Below are 17,064 nucleotides of genomic sequence, written 5' to 3'. Positions count from 1 at the left end.
GAATGGTGAATGTTTCTCCGCTAGTCATGGAATGTGTATGAAAGTTTTTCCACTAAAATAGGGAGTGGCACAGCAATTTACACATCAGTTAGTTGTGCAGAGATATAGAGGTGTTGCCAATTAGCTCTGTTTCTCTAATGCAGTAAATACATAATCATTTATGTATTTTTTCCACTCTGATAAACATAAAATGTGTTTCAAGTGGTTCAAATGGCTCTGTGCACTATGGGACTTAACATCTGAGGTCATCAGTCCCCTATAACTTAGAACTACTTAAACCTAACTAACCTACTGATATCACACACATCCATGCCCGACGCAGGATTCGAACCTGCGACCGTAGCAGTCGCGCGGTTCCGGACTGAAGCGCCTAACACCGCTCGGCCACAGCGGCCGGCGAAGTCGCTTCCCAGTGTCGGCGGATAAATAGCATATTCCAGTAACTTTGCATTGTAATTCGGAATAACACAGGCACCTGCCGGCCGGGGTGGCCAAGCGGTTAAAGGCGCTACAGTCTGGAACCGCGACGCCGCTACGGTCGCAGGTTCGAATCCTGCCTCGGGCATGGATGTGTGTGATGTCCTTAGGTTAGTTAGGTTTAAGTAGTTCTAAGTTCTAGGGGACTGATGACCTTAGAAGTTAAGTCCCATAGTGCTCAGAGCCATTTGAACCATTTTTGAACACAGGCACCACAATATGGTATTTATCCTCCTACACCGGGCAAGCGGCTTTTAAGTAAAATGTCTCACCTGTACGGGAATATACATAGTGGATGTACAAGTACAGGTTGTTGATGCGTGGATGGCGACGGATGGAAAATTGCGTCTAGCCGTGAGTTGTGGAGGAGTCAAATACTATGGCGACCGCTCGCCATAACAAGGAAATCCGGGTTCGAGTCCCGGTGCGGCACAAATTTTTATTGGCGTCATTTCATTCCACAGCTCACGGTTGTCCGTATTCCAAGTTTCGAATTCATTTAATGTATTTCATAACGGATGTAATCGCCACAGTCGCTGTCCCTTTGGACATGCATGCATGCTCAAAGGAACTTCGCATCATAATTCTGATTAACACAGGTATTCCAATATCGTAATTAATGGACGTTCCCTGCAGGCGAAGAGTGGACACATCCCTTACTAGTGTTCCCTAAAAGGTGTCCTGATACTGTTGTGGCGTAGCAAGACAGCCACGCCACTCGGAAGTAGCCGAAAGGCACGCGTTAAGCTCACGCAGATGGGCGTGAGGTCTGAAACAGGATACGTAATGAATGCTATAAAGAAAAGTACGTAGCTGCTGTAATACTTAACTTTAATCCATCATTGTGGTACATCGCTCTTGACGATACAAATGAGACTCTTTAAATACAAGCACTGTAAGGCTAATGACGCCTTGCTAGGTCATAGCCATGGACTTAGCTGAAGGCTATTCTGTCTCTCGGCAAATGAGAGAAAGGCTTCGTCAGTGTAGTCGCTAGCAAAGTCGTCGTACAACTGGGGTCGAGTGCTAGTACGTCTCTCTAGACCTGCCGTGTGGTGGTGCTCGGTCTGCAATTACTGACAGTGGCGACACGCGGGTCCGACATGTACTAATGGACCGCGGCCGATTTAAAGCTACCACCTAGCAAGTGTGGTGTCTGGCGGTGACACCACAGATACTTTTAACTAAAAAAAAAAAGAGAGAGAGTTTTTGACCACCAGCCGTACTCGTCAGACTTAGCTCCATGTGACAACTCACTCTTCAAGTCAGGAGATTAATGTGAAATCGCAGTGGTTACTGAGCACTCTAGCAAAGAAAGGCTCTCACTACAGATCTGAAACATGGCAGTAAAGTTAGGATGGGTGTGTTCGCTCGTAAGGGGACTACTTGAGAGGCGATGGCACAGAGTAGGCTCTATGTAAGACGTAATAGTTTTAATTGACGTATGTGGGGAAGATGCGGATAGGCGCCTCTCGGTGCGGTGGTGGTGTCCCCCGCTCGGCCAAGTTTGCGGCAGACGCCGTGTGGCGCCGAGGCGGTCGTGGGGGGCAGACAGCGCGTCTGCGGCGGCCGGACCGGTCCCTCCGCAAAAGGCCGTCGCCGTAGCCGCTCACTGCTCACAGCCGACTGTGGCCGGGGCTCCCTCCGTCTGCCCGCGGCCGGCTAACGGCACACCGCTAGGCCCTCGCGACGCGACGCGCTGCAGAAGCGCTCGCCGCCCACGCCGATTGCCGCGTCTGCCTCGTTTTCCGTGCCGTCGACCCGTCGATGCGTATTTTCTCTGCCCCGCGCATGTCGTTTGTCTCATCTAGGAAAACTGACAATGGCGCAACTATCAAAGTTCCTTTTTTACTGACATTTTGTCCCTTATATTGAGAGGTGGCATGAGCCCACTCTCATATTTCTATCTTACGGTTTTCCTCTCTAATTGCATGCAGTAAAAAGTCGCTATTCCTTCACACGCGGACTTCCCACGCAGCGTCTCTCGTCAGCCGGGTGGTCTGGTGACAGGCGGGCTCTCCTGATCTGGAAAGCGTTAAGCCGACGGGTGTGAGGAAGTCGAGTGAATGCTTTGCAGACGCCAACATTGTCAAAAGACACGCCCGGAGGGGTCTGAAGTAGCGGCTGGGCTAGGGGTTCCGTTACTTCGCAGAAACTTAGCGAAAACACTTTCTGGCGGGCTACCAGCGAGGCGTGGGAATGACTTGTGTACCCAGGCAGCTGTGGCGGGAAAATTCCCGCGCTTTCTGCAAAATAGTAACTGTGATTGGCTTGCTCAGGGCATAGCTCCGTGACGTAACAAAATCAGCGCAGAAATTGGCGCCAAGAATCTCCATTGGTGGAATGGTAGTGCTCCGGCAATACAGTGGAATTTTCCGCCGGTTTTCGAGTTGCTGATTGGAACGTTTAACCACGGCCACTGTCGTGGGGGCGGGAATGTTGTGTGTTCGGCCTGTACGGGTGCTCTAGGTAGTCGGCTCCCGCCTTTCGGTCGAGGACGTCGAAGCAACCAGCCATCGCCTCCGGTACGCCAGATCGTGTTCTGGCAGTTAAGAAGACAGTTTGGTAATGTATCACCGCAGCACTGGCAGATAGGGATTTTCCTAGGTGATAATCAGAGCTCAGCAGACCGCGCCTGTTCGTCTTTTTCTAACTTTGTTCTGTCTTGAGTAGCAGCAATTAATGTTGGGTTAGCTGTGTGTCTCTCTTAAGATTTGAGTGGCAAGGAATTGGCTCCACATACCACTTCGTCTTAAACCTCACAATCTAGTTTAGGGACAACTTCACCTTCATAGCGTTTGTTTGAGTATCCAGTTTGAGCCTATTTGATGTATTATAAATGTTTCATGTGTTTTTGTTTATTATTTTGTGTTTAGTCTTAATAAATCATATTGTTATTTTGGACAGAACTTTCATTCTGTTAATCGGTAGAGCAACCCATCATTTCTCACTACGTTAGTGAAACCTTCCTTTATTTAACTTATTTATCAAATTAAACTATTGCAGGTGCCAAACTCTTTTCTACTCCACTTGCAGGGTTGATTACAGTCAGTTTGCGTATATTTTTTAATCCATGTGCAACAGCAAAAGTCGGAGTTAGAATAGGGGGGGCTTAGAGCATCATTTACATATGGAGATTCTAGAAGAATTTAGTATTAAATACACTGCTTGCCCCGGCACCTCGCAATATGTCGATATATCTGCATCTACATCTACGTGATTACTCTGCTATTCACAATAAAGTGCCTGGCAGAGGTCCGTTCCACTCTCGAACGGCACGAGGGAAAACGAGCACTTAAATTTATCTGCGCGAGCCCTGATTTCTCTTCTTTTATCGTGGTGATCATTTCTCCCTATGTAGGTGGGTGCCAACAGAATGTTTTCGCTGTCGGAAGAGGAAACTGGTGATTGAAATTTCATAAGAAGATCCTGACGCAACGAAAACGCCTTTGTTTTAATGATTCCCACTCCGATTCACGTATCATGTCTGTGCCACTATCTCCCCTACTTCGCGATAATACAAAACGAGCTGCCCTTCTTTGTACTTTTTCGATGTCATCCGTCAGTCCCAGCTGATCTGGATCCCTCATCGCACAGCAATACTCCAGAATAGGGCGAACAAGCGTGGTGTAAGCTGTCTCTTTAGTAGACCTGTTGCACCTTCTAAGTGTTCTGCCAATGACTCGCAGTATTTGGTTTGCTCTACCAACAATACCAACAATATTAGCTATGTGATCGTTCCAATTTAGATTATTTGTAATTGTAATCCCTAAGTGTTTCGCTGAATTTACAGCCTTCAGATTTGTGTGACTTATCGGATAATCGAAATTTAGCTGATTTCTTTTAGCACTCATGTGAATAACTTCACACTTTTCTTTATTCAGGGTCAGTTGCCACTTTTCGCACCATATCAATACCGAATTGACAGTATCGAGTGACGATATTATTATTATGTATTTTTTTCCTAATTTTCGCTAAATATCTGAAATTGTTCTAGAACATAATTTTACTTTCAAAACGTCCAGTCTTTCTTTTTGAGTTTGTGAAGCAAGTGTAAGTGGCACAAAGAAGAAGTCAGAATGCGCGCCGGGGGGGGGGGGGGGGGGGTATGTGAATGGGATAACAAGATACAATATGTGAAGGAATAGCACACACCACTTGCATCGAAAAACAATTTTTAACGCGACTACTCTATTTCTTCACAATGGCATTCTTAAAAAATACTTGCTAAAATTGATGAACGAAAATCTAAACTAAATGACAAGACCGGTCTTTGCGGTGGGTGGAGACGTGTGAGGGGAAGTGTTGACGTAATCGACGCTTGGTGCTACCAACAGAAACTGTAAGTTCAATTTCACCACGCAATTCTGACACTACAGCTGCTAGGTCATTGACGTTGGCAGAAATGAAAAAAACAGGGAAGTCGAAATTAAGTGTTCCGGACAAATCCGATATGTGACGAAAGAGAACAATGGGCCGATCGGATACCTTTTATTGTGCCACTTACAAGCAGTTACCATTGTTAGCAAAGTGGTTATCAAGAAGCGTGAACGTGCTTCGGTTACCTTGTAACGTTGCTGCTTTATTTTGTGGTGTAAGCGGTGCTGATAGACAATAAAAGCAGGTTAAAAGCTGTGAGCTATCTGAGGAAGTTAACCTTGCATTACTGCGCAACTGTTTCACCAGGTATCCAGCCTAGCTTACCAAATTCCCAACCAGACTAACATTAATTATAATCTTTTAATAGTCATACGACAACCGGTGATATATATATATATATATATATATATATATATATATATATATATATATATTACAATCTCACATTTTCACAATCCTAAATAAGGCACCAGCTTAGTTACGACTCAAGTTTAATATGCTGAAATTTCAATGATCAATGTTAAAATAAATTTCCAAATATAAACTGATTTACTTCTTTTTATTTAAATTCTCTTATATATGTTTAGGATTGTGAAAATGTGAGATTGTAATCTTACGGAACACATCAAATATGGAGCCAAGATTGGGAGACTGCATACAACACTGCATTCATAAAATAACACACGAAGAACGTTGAAACATATGTAAGAGGAAATTAACCACAACCAACCGATTCAATTTTCACCCAAAGAAATTACGTTCGTAGCACAATCCTGTCCGTCATGTAATTACCACACACTGGTATACTAAATTCATATTAACTCTTTGTGAAATCTTCCCAAAAAGAATAGCTGAGGGCTACTTTGATGATTACACCACATGCTTCATGTGGTCAACTTGGTTTACACAAACCGTGTAACTCCACAATAATTTTGATAATTAAAATAAATTAGATCGAAAAGCAATTTACAAAAGAAAAACCTCGAACTGGTTACTAACGTCTTACTTTAACCTGATGGGTCAAACAATTATATAAGCACGTGGTAGTGGTCTCACAAAGTACACCCCACGTGGGTTGAACATAAAGAAAAGTTGCTATATTGAAAAATATTGTCAAGACGAGATGTTATAATCTCACACACACTCGCATTTAAGATTGATGATCTTAGTTAGAGTTACTGATCAACACGTGGTTCTACTTTTCTCACAAAGTAGTGACAAAGCAACTACTGGAAAATATTCTGAACTTCACACTCGAAATACACTGCGTTGCAATTTAAGATAACATTAGATATTTTAGAGCTAAACCTGAAATAAAGGTGATTAAATTTTCAGTTAGGCTGAACTTAAGAAATCCATTGTCCTACGGACTTAGCAGACACGCGCTTAGCCGGAGATCTTACCACTTTCTACGCTCGCCACGGACAGACTGACCTGGTCCCTTTCTGAGGGTGGCTCACAAATACAAAACGGAAGTGGCCAGAGGGGCAGCTTCCTATACCAACATGACAAGGGACGGACAGGACCATACTAAGGATAGAAACCTCTCTGCTTTTAGGAAGCGTAGCTACCTGTTCCGACGTTGGTCCTACTGTTCTCTAGCAGACAGGCTTGTCTGCTACCCTCAAGCATGCAACTAGAAATACATTTGCTCATTCATCCTTTTACACAGAAGGGAAGGGGGATGACAGTATCTTATCATATACAGTATATAAAAGAAAGCGTATGAGGTTCTGTATGAGACTGTGTGACATGAATTACATATAAACTGTGTTTTAAAGTGTAGTAGTGTGACAGATCGTTATTGTTTATGTGTAAAAGTAACACGTTCCACTACTCAGTGTCCTCCCAGATAGTCAGAAACGCCACAGTAAATTTAGAAGAGGAATTTATGCCATAAATGACAACATATTTAAGAAATTAACATGAAAGGAATCCAACAGAGACCTTTCAACCTTTCAATTCTTGCTCGAAGAGGGATAGGAAGGCTGTTAGATTGTTGATATACACAGGATCTAATAATAAATCAATACTTAAATATACAGCTCGAAAATCGGCAGTATATTTACAATGCGCAGCCTTTATTTTCATAGGCCAGTACGTTAATATTTTTTCTGCAGCTATATCGATGAATCAATACTTTCCTCTATACAGGGTGTTACAAAAAGGTACGGCCAAACATTTATGGAAACATTCCCCACACACAAATAAAGAAAAGATGTTATGTGGACATGTGTCCGGAAACGCTTAATTTCCATGTTAGAGCTCATTTTAGTTTGGGCCACACGTTCTTCCACCTACGCTCAATGGAGCACGTTATCATGATTTCATACGGGATACTCAACCTGTGCTGCTAGAACATGTGCCTTTAGAAGTAGAACACAACATGTGGTTCATGCACGATGGAGCTGCTGCACATTTCAGTCGAAGTGTTCGTACGCTTCTCAACAACAGATTCGGTGACCGATGGATTGGTAGAGGCGGACCAATTCCATGGCCTCCATTCTCTCCTGACCTCAAACCTCTTGACTTTCATTTATGGGGGCATTTGAAAGCTCTTGTCTACGCAACACCGGTACCAAATGTAGAGACTCTTCGTGCTCGTATTGTGGACGGCTGTGATACAATACGCCATTCTCCAGGGCTGCATCAGCGCATCAGGGATTCCACGCGACGGAGGGTGGATGCATGTATCCTCGCTAACGGAGGACATTTTGAACATTTCCTGTAACAAAGTGTTTGAAGTCACGCTGGTACGTCCTGTTGCTGTGTGTTTCCATTCCATGATTAATGTAATTTGAAGAGAAGTAATAAAATGAGCTCTAACATGGAAAGTAAGCGTTTCCGGACACATGTCCACATAACATATTTTCTTTCTTTGTGTGTGAGGAATGTTTCCTGAAAGTTTGGCCGTACCTTTTTGTAACACCCTGTATATCCAGGGCTGTTACTGATATTTTTTTAAATATCGGTATAACGGATTGCCAATATTTTTAAAAATATCAACAGTCCTAATATTAACATTGTTATAAATAGCAAATCGTGTACAGCATTAGAAACCTCTGCTATTGGGTTGGTCACGATAACTCAGTGAATCCGTGGAATAGCCATTAAAAAAATGATCAGCATGTAGGCATATTTACAAAATCATTTGTGATATGAATATAAAACGGCTCCTTAAACATCATTACTTTTTATCGCTCAAATAATCCATGGAACGTGGAACTAACTCCATCAGCGACATAGTAACCCTACTAAGGGTGTCCAGGTAGATTCTTGGTGATGTGATCATGAAGTGGAAACGTGAAGGAACAACTCCACCTCAGCAAAAGCAGGCAGGTCTCATGTGCTGACGGGCGTCATTACCAGGTTATACTGTTATTCTTCTCTTGGCTGCCAAAGTACAAACACCGATAGAATCTACCGTTGTGGAGCAGTGCGACAAGGCGTACTGCTGGTCGATAATAATGCGCGACCTCATATCGCAAATTCGTAACGCAGAAGTTACGCCAACTCAAGTGAGACTGTTGGTGATGTGGCTGTGAAGTGGAAACGCGAAGGAACACTCTAGCACCAGCCCTACAGTCCAATCTCCCCCCATGCCATTGCCACGACTTCAGTCCCTTAAAATGGTATTGAAGGGTCGACGATTCCTGTTGCACGAGGATGTTCATCAGCCAATTACAGACTCCTTCACGCAGCAGGACACGGTGTTGTTACCGAACGGGTATCTTTATCCTGGTGCGTCGGTGAGACGATTGCTTCAGTGCTGACGGCGATTTTGCCTGAATGGCGTATCTATTCTGGACCGTACGGCCTTAGAACGTAAACTTGCTTACATATAGCAGTTATTAAGGCGGGACATGGTCTTCTCTCCTAAATACGATACACCCGCTGCTCCAACTTGAACAGTGTTAAACTGATGTGGTTTTCTATCATTTCCCTGAAGTGGCCTTGCTTAGAAGTCAAGATGCCGTTATGAAGAGCCACCGCAGATCTTATACTCGATACATGTCGATTTCAAAACGCCACGTTTTTAATAACACCCAAGTGCCATAATAAAATGAACACCAAATCATACTGAAAACTGCAGTACTTTGTTGTTTTATTTTCTTTAGTTTATGTTGTAGTACTACCTCAAACCGCACCAACATTGTCGGACAGTGTACCAACGAATGTGGAATAAGCCGTTGTCTTTGGCTCGTGTTCGTGCTAGACCCTATCGCCTGCCAACAGGGCGTACCAGCGCTCATTTTATGTGCGCTGAGCTCAACAAAAGACGTTTGTTTTCCACGTACGAGTGGAAAACAAACGTACAAATATTGCAGCGTGACGACAAAAGAGGAACACCGTCATTGTTCTGAAATCTGGCGGCGGCAGTCCAGTGAACTGGTACTGCAAAAGAACCAGGCCGAGGAGAAAAGACTTCGAGGTTTCGTTACACCACGAGAAAAGACTCCGAACTTCCATAACACCAAGTGACCTATTTCGAAGATTATATGTGTACACCTCATTCAGTCACTGTGTTTATGAATTATTGATCTTATAAAATTAATTTATTTGTGGTATATTTCCAGCCATTGGCGCTTAGCTTCATGCATAAAGACATACAAAATTTTGAGATAATATTTACACTATTATGACTCTTAACTATATTATCACTAGTTCGTTGAATTCCCAAGTTCTTCATTAGTTCCAGAAGGTATACTTCCTATTTGTATGAACGCTGACTTGCGGTGATCGAGAATACGTTCTCGTATCTGTAGCACTTTGCCGCTCTGTGTTATATCACGTTTAACTTTGCACTGTATTTTTAACATGAGATTTACGTATAATACATTGAACTCATACGAAACGTATCAATGAATCTGTGATCGTTTTATGTTAGCACATTAGCCGGCCAGGGTGGCCGGGCGGTTCTAGGCGCTACAGTCTGGAACCGAGTGACAGCTACGGTCGCAGGTTCGAATCCTGCCTCGGCCATGGCTGTGTGTGATGTCCTTAGGTTAGTTAGGTTTAAGTAGTTCTAAGTTCTAGGGGACTGATGACCTCAGAAGTTAAGTCCCATAGTGCTCAGAGCCATTTGAACCACATTAGTTTCGCAGAAAACATCGCAGCATAAAGACGAAATGCCCACCATATAAATACTGTACACTATGGCTACAAATACCGCTGAGTATGGAAACGAATCACTGTCGATCGACGCAGGTCAAATACTGGAATCTCGTGTGATTCGAAACGTCCATGAAAACCATCTCCAGTTAGAATCTGTCTTTTCCCTTCGTGAACATTTCAGCTTTATAGTCACTTCCTGCTGTCTCACACCAGCTCACACTTTCTACATCTACATTCGTACTCCGTAAGGCACCGTATTGTGCATAGTGGAGGGTACATTCTACCACTACTAGTCATTTGCTTTCCTGTTTCACTCTAATAAACTCGTCATCGGCGGTACGTTAAATCTTTATCTTCCTTTCTTCCGGTGTCATAGATTCCACCAACACACCAGCCAGCTGTTATTTGCTACTCAGTCTGTGCCACTGTACTCAAGAGAGAGTTAAAGTTATCATTATGACACAATAAAATACAACACATCTTAGTACATGCTGCAGAACATTCAAGACTGATAATGTATGTAAGAGCAAAAGAGAACTGTGTATAATGTTTAAGTAAGTTTTCTATTAGTAAGCCTTTAATGTTTCGGATGAACCAAACGAATGCCATAAAATCACTTCAGAATAGTTGTTACATTTTAAGCTGTAAACGCACTTGCCATAAAAGAAAAAGAGTTCATGCTGAATACCACATTGAAAAATCTTCGAGGATAATATATCTATCCCCATTTCACAAATGTCGGTTGCATTTATTCCTTAAATATGTGGCGTAGTCCGACATTCTTGATCCTGCGGAACAGGCAATTTCAAAGCAAAAATCCCGCACGTACGTGGCTCGCTGGTCCACTCTAGTCGCGCACCTCATACGTGACATTTTCTCGAAACAAATACGGTAACAATGGCTTTTAATAATTTACAGTAAAACTTTTACCGTATACACAGGGAAGAAAAGTGTTACATACGCAGTGCTTTCGATTAACAGTAGGTGTCAGAAAAATTCAATGTACTTCACACACACCAGTCTGTTAGAAAATCCAAGTTCAAATTCCAGATACTAATAACTGAAAATGGCCGTAAATGGAAATGGAAATGTCGTGTGGCTAGGGCCTCCCGTCGGGTAGACCGTTCGCCTGGTGCAGGTCTTTCGATTTGACGCCACTTCGGCGACCTGCGCGTCGATGGGGATGAAATGATGATGATTAGGACAACACAACACCCAGTCCCTGAGCGGAGAAAATCTCCGACCCACCCGGGAATCGAACCCAGGCCCTTAGGATTGACAGTCTGTCACGCTGACCACTCAGCTACCGGGGCGGACAAAATGGCCATAGAAACACTAGAACACGTGTTTGAATATGTATTGAAGAACCACTCAGGAAGCACAAGTCCCTTCCCATACTCCAGAAAGCATGGTGAACGATCATCGATAGCACCTGAGATCCTATAAATCCCATTCTACTTGCCTCACGCTCAGGGACTGTACTACACCTCATCATCGTGGTGGCGTCTACTCCAGCTTTGAACTAGAGAGAGTTGAAGACATACTACAGAAATGATCCTGTGAAGTATGATCTTAACTTCGAACCTTTTTTTTTTTTTTTTTTTTTTTTTTTTTTTTTTTTTTTTTTTTTTTTATTGAATTTCAATTCCCCCCGAAGGGGGCGGGCTGGCAGCAGCTTAGGACGCCGCTCTGCAGCCTACAGATTTTCTGACAAAGAGCAGGAGAATAAACAATAATAAAAAAACAGGCGATAAAATCGGGGACTTAGTGAGTAACAAGGTGAAAAGAAAATGGGGAAATTAAAACAAACAACAGAGGGATGATGAAGCTAATAAAAATACAGACGGAGCAGACAGTGGAAACAATAGACAATTAAAAAAACACGGCGACAGTCTGGATTCTGTTCGCAAAGTAGATAAAATGCACACCCAGCGACAGCATGGTTTCTGTTCGCAACACAACACTGAATAGTCACTAGAACACAGCACGAAAAAGTCGGCAAAGTTGACACCACAGTCGAGAGCAGGTGGGGGGAAACTGGACAGGAGATGGGAAAACAAAAAGGGGGGGAAAGGAGAGTAGAAGCGAAGGGGGGGGGGGAACCGGGAAAGGAGCTGATGGAGGATGAGGACCCATAAGAGGGGTGGGGGGCAGACGCGACAGGGAGGGGGGTAGGCAGAGGAGGGGAATGCAAAAGGACTGGGGGGGAGAAGGGAGGTAGGGAGAGGTGTAGTGGGGAGGAAACAGTACGGAAGGGGGGGGGGGAAGAGGGAGCCCAGGGAAAGGACAGAGGAAAGGAGGGGGAGGGAGGATCAGAGTTGATAGGAAGGATAAATGGAGGGAGAGAGGGCATCATCCGGGAGGGGGAGTTGACGGAAGCCACCTTGGGAAAGGAGATGGAGGGTGTAGAGATGGAGGGTAGGGGGGACACAACGGTGAAGACGGGGCAGGGGGCGAGGATGGGAGAGGAGAGGAGCAACCAGGGGGTGAGGGGGTTCAAGACGGCGGGAGGTGTAGAGGATGCGGATATGTTCGAGGAAGAGGAGCAGATGGGGGAAAGGAATGAGATCATAGAGGATCCGCGTGGGGGACGGGAGGCGGATACGGAAGGCGAGGCGGAGTGCATGACGCTCAAGGATCTGGAGGGACTGATAGAATTTGGGGGGGGCAGATATCCAGGCAGGACTGGCATAACAGAGGATGGGACGGATTAAGGATTTGTAGGTGTGGAGGATGGTAGAGGGGTGCAACCCCCATGTCCGGCCACTTAACTTCGAACCCGCCGACTCTCATACTTATCTTTATGCCGAGAGCACGAAGCGTTCGAGAACAATGGACACCACAGCTTATAAGGTTAATTATGAACAAAAATATTTATATTACGTCCTTCTACAGTAATATATGATGTCGATTATTCTCCTTGTTATCAATTTCAAAATCTGTTCCAGTTGTACTGCGGAAAATGTATTTACACGAGTGGTTACAGGAATTCTATGGAAACACCGTATTTCACCTGCCTCCACTAGGTGACTCTAGTGAGCTAGACCCGTTAGGCCGAGGAGCCAACAGTGGGTGACTCACGGTGATTCAGCTGTCACCAACGTGTCTGTGTTGGTTAGCTTTGCAATGCCGTGGGTTGAGAACTGCACGAAATTCAGATAGACTGTTCTGAACCTGTACATAGATTTTGAGCAACCGCTATACTGACGGTATATACTTGAACAGATTATAGTAAACTATTTGAAAACAATAAAGACAGTGTTGCGAACGGACATCATACTGTCGCTGGGTGTGATTTTTATATCTCTTGCGAACAGAAACCAGACTGTCGCCATGCTTTTTTAATTGTCTGTCTACTATGTTACTTGTCTGATTTCCTGTGTATTTTATTAGCATTGTCAATCCCTTGCTTTATGTTTTAACTTTCCACAATTTTCCGCCGTTTTACAATTTAAGTCACCGTTTTATCACCTGCTTTTATTCTTTCTTCTCTTCTTCCTACGTTTTAAAAAGTCTGTAGGCTGCAGAGCAGCGTACTAAGCTGCTGCCTGCCCGCCCCCTTCGGAGGGAATCGAAATTCAATAAAGGAAAAAAAAACAATAAAGACACTGCTTACAGTTTCGCAGATGACCCATTTCCTATGTAGAGGTGCAAATTCACTAACAAAATAGCGTTCGGTGCATCAGAGAAGCGCGAGTACACATTCAAGCTGTAGTGTAGATCGTTTCCATTTTCATGATTTTCTGCCGGCCGCGGTGGCCGTGCGGTTGTAGGCGCTGCAGTCCGGAACCGCGGGACTGCTACGGTCGCAGGTTCGAATCCTGCCTAGGGCATGGATGTGTGTGATGTCCTTAGGTCAGTTAGGTTTAAGTAGTTGTAAGTTCTAGGGGACTGATGACCTAAGATGTTAAGTCCCATAGTGCTCAGAGCCATTTTTGAACCATGATTGCCGGCCGAAGTGGCCGTGCGGTTAAAGGCGCTGCAGTCTGGAACCGCAAGACCGCTACGGTCGCAGGTTCGAATCCTGCCTCGGGCATGGATGTTTGTGATGTCCTTAGGTTAGTTAGGTTTAACTAGTTCTAAGTTCTAGGGGACTAATGACCTCAGCAGTTGAGTCCCATAGTGCTCAGAGCCATTTGAACCATGATTTTCTTCAGACTGGCGACATACTGTTCGTTCGTTGGGTGTTAATATTTTCGTTGCTTCAGTGATATAATTTAAAAATTTTTTATTTGTGAGTCTTACCTTCATATAGTTTGAATCATGTGCGACATTCCTGACTTTTTTCTGCACGGGAACTCCATAGACTGGAGATTGGTTTCAGTGAACTTGATTACTGAATGAACGTTATTAGTTGACCACTGATTTGGCTAACTGCGTAATTATTGTAGCACTTTACAAGTCTGTGATATGATTCGTGTCTGCTTTCATTTCATTTCCAGGCATTTTATTTTCCCTCTTATATACACCAACACGGAACTGCAGTGGCTTATGAAGGGAAAAAATGTCTTGAGCTATTTGTTTGATTGATGACTAAATTTTAGTGAATCATTCGGTAATTAACTTTTTTTCTAAATTGCAATGACAGTATTCTATTTGTTCAATTATTACGTTTATTTTACAATCTGTAGCAGACAAGATGTTGTTTACCTAGTGGAGAAACAGTGCTTTCGAATTAACTAGGTCAGTCCTACAAGAAACAATTATTAGGCGAACATGAAATGTATTACAGTTGGGAATGCGAACAACCATCAACTGTGTAAGGGAATGACGACAGTGAAAATTTGTGTCGGACCGGGACCCGAACCGGCGTTTCCCGCATTATACGAGCGGACACCTTAACCGCTTTGGCTATCCGTGCACCACTTGCGGCCAAGCCCAAACTTCGTTACTATTTCACAACCAGTACTCGTACATACATTATGTCATGTACAGGTGAGGACATTTTAAATGAAAGTCGCTACTCGATATCGACAGATAAAATCGATATTGCAATGCCTGGTTTTCGTGGGTGTGAATCCTTTATTTTGCTTAAGAAAGCGCTAAATCCGGAAGAATATGAACACATTTTACAACAATGTTTTCCGCGCACAGTAGAGGAACAATTCAGAGATGATGGCTGTATCAGCATGACGATGCACCCTCCTATAAAGCAACATCTTCGAGACAATGGTTTGAGGACAGTAAGATTTGAGAAATGGACTGTTCTGTCCCGAGTCCCTGCCTGAACATAATGGAAGATCTTTAGGATGATTTAGAAAGTCGACTTCGTTCCAAATTCCAGCATCAAACAATACTACCTTCCTTCGTTTCGGCTCTTGACGAAGAATGGCCTGCCATTGATGCACAGACATGAGACACCTCACTGAAAATTCCAGCAGCAAAGTTGAAGCCGCATAAAGGCGAAGTTTGGACAAACCCCATATTAATGTCGTCTGAAAGGTGTCCGGGTACTTTTGATCAGATAGTGTATAATACTTTTGGCTGAAGAGTTGGTTGATTGCTCCGATGACAGGGCGCCCCGCTCCCGTATGGGACGACGGGCATGAAATTACAATGAAGCAACATGTGACAGTTTTGTTTTATACAGGGTGTTTTAGAAGTGATGGTCAATAATTCAAACATGGAAGGTACAGGCCAAAAGTAGCGAAAAAGTTCCAATAAACATGGGTCCGCAAATCAACCGTTGCCGAGATATCGTATTAATTCGAACTGGGAACCAACTGAAAATGCCCCTCGATACCGTGGTATTTAGTTTGGAATCTCACGGTTTGGGATCGACTATCTGTTTGTCTACGCAGCTACTTCCGTTTCCCTCTCCATGCAGTGTGCCGCAACGGCCTCACAGTCAGTAACGAACGAACGAAAAGTAAGGCGACATGCACTTCATGTATGGCAAAGCAAATGGCAATGCCATTGATGCTGCACGACGTTCGAGCACTTGAACAAGGAGGATTGCTACCCAAGAGCGTGTCGTGGATCATACCAGTGCGTGGCGAATTTTACATCGGCAAGTACTCTATCCATATCATCTCCAGCGAGTGCAAGCCCACAATAACGCATACTTCTCTCTCAGAGAGAATTTCTGCCAATGGATGCAACAAAAATGTACCCCGAATCCCCTGTTTGTAAGCAGTATTCTGTTCACGGATGAGGCTGGATGTACCCGGGACGGTATTTTTAACTACCATAACTGTCACATTTGAGCCGATGTCAATCCTAATGCAACACACGTATCACAACATCAACAGCGTCATTCGTTGAAAGTCTGGGCCGGCCGTTGTGGCCGAGCGGTTCTAGGCGCTTCGGTCTGGAACCGCGCGACCGCTACGGTCGCAGGTTCGAATCCTGTCTCGGGCATGGATGTGTGTGATGTCCTTAGGTTAGTTAGGTTTAAGTAGTTCTAGGTTCTAGGTGACTGATGACCTCAGATGTTAAGTCCCATAGTGCTCAGAGCCATTTGAACCATTTTTGAACGTCTGGACACGACTGCTCGGTGACCGCATAATTGGAGCACACTTGCTACCACTGAGACTAACCGGACCGCAGTACATGTGGTTTCTGCGAACTGCATTTCCAAATGTACATGATGATGTCTCACTGAACCAACGCCTGAACATGTGGTTCATGCATGACGGTGTTCCAACACATTTTCATTTACGAGTGCGCTGGCATCTAACTAGGACATGGTCAACATTTGATTGGTAGAGTTGGGCCTGTGCCATGGCCTCCAAGGATTTAAATCCCATGGATTTCTGTGTGTGGGGCCGTATCTAAAGCCTGGTCAACTCTCTTGGTGGACTACGCTTGCGGACTGAAGCAGCCCTCCAGCATTTACAGAATGCCCCAGGACTGTCTGAGATGGATCTCAACTCATTTCGAAGATGAGTTCAATGTGCATTCAGACGCATGGACAACATTTCGAACAATACTTAAACGTTTAAAAATGCCATGTGTTCCTAGACACTGATGAACCGCAACAGAGAATGTGTTGTATCTCGACAACAGTTGACTTGTGGACCCATATTTAATGGAGCTTCTTAGCTACTTTTGGCCTGTATTTTCCATGTGTGAATTATTGAGCATCACTTC

At 44.1% G+C, this 17,064-nt stretch overlaps 1 protein-coding gene and 1 non-coding gene across 2 annotated transcripts in view; one reads left to right on the top strand and one right to left on the bottom strand.

Annotated features, from left to right (window-relative positions):
* LOC126088171 (SH2 domain-containing protein 3C) overlaps positions 1-17,064 on the top strand; it is a 1,167,763-nt gene that overhangs the window by 78,849 nt on the left and 1,071,850 nt on the right. The gene's annotated exons all lie outside the window — the stretch shown is intronic.
* Positions 11,339-11,546, bottom strand: LOC126090317 (small nucleolar RNA U3). The gene has a single exon (XR_007521162.1). It is a non-coding gene; the product is annotated as a small nucleolar RNA U3 (small nucleolar RNA).

The sequence above is a fragment of the Schistocerca cancellata genome, chromosome 6, assembly GCF_023864275.1.
Source record: "Schistocerca cancellata isolate TAMUIC-IGC-003103 chromosome 6, iqSchCanc2.1, whole genome shotgun sequence".
NCBI lineage: Eukaryota > Metazoa > Arthropoda > Insecta > Orthoptera > Acrididae > Schistocerca > Schistocerca cancellata.
The sequence above is the reverse complement of the archived record's forward strand: the minus strand, read 5'-3'. Positions and strand labels throughout refer to the sequence as shown.